Source organism: Penaeus chinensis, chromosome 35 (assembly GCF_019202785.1).
Source record: "Penaeus chinensis breed Huanghai No. 1 chromosome 35, ASM1920278v2, whole genome shotgun sequence".
Taxonomy (NCBI): domain Eukaryota; kingdom Metazoa; phylum Arthropoda; class Malacostraca; order Decapoda; family Penaeidae; genus Penaeus; species Penaeus chinensis.
Window position 1 is genome coordinate 25,357,360 of NC_061853.1, and position 507 is coordinate 25,357,866.

The window sequence follows — 507 nt, forward strand, 5'->3', positions numbered from 1 at the left end:
AATGATAATGATAATGATTATAATAATGATGATGATAATGATAGTAATAATGATAATAGTAATAATAATACTATTAGCCATAATGATGATGATTATAAAAATGATACTAATGATGATAATTATAAAAATAGTAATAAAATAATAACAATTATTGTCGTTGTTGCTATGGTTATCGTTATATTGTTTTATTCATCATCATTATGTTTTTTGTTTATTATTATGATGCTCATTATTGTTGTCATCATTATCATCATCATATTATTATTATTCTCGTCAACATCTTAACCCCCACCCCCACCTCCGACCACCAGGGGGGGGGGGGCACGTAACCCCACATGACCTCGAATGACCTTTGGGAGCAGTTAACGCCCAGCTTCCCAGTCGATAGACAGAGCCAGAATTCACTGGAGAAAAGCTTAATTAAACTCGCACAATAGATCTCTCCTGACCTATCGAACACCCGGGGAAAGAGGTCCGCGAGGTGAGGTCAGGAAAGGTCAGGATGGC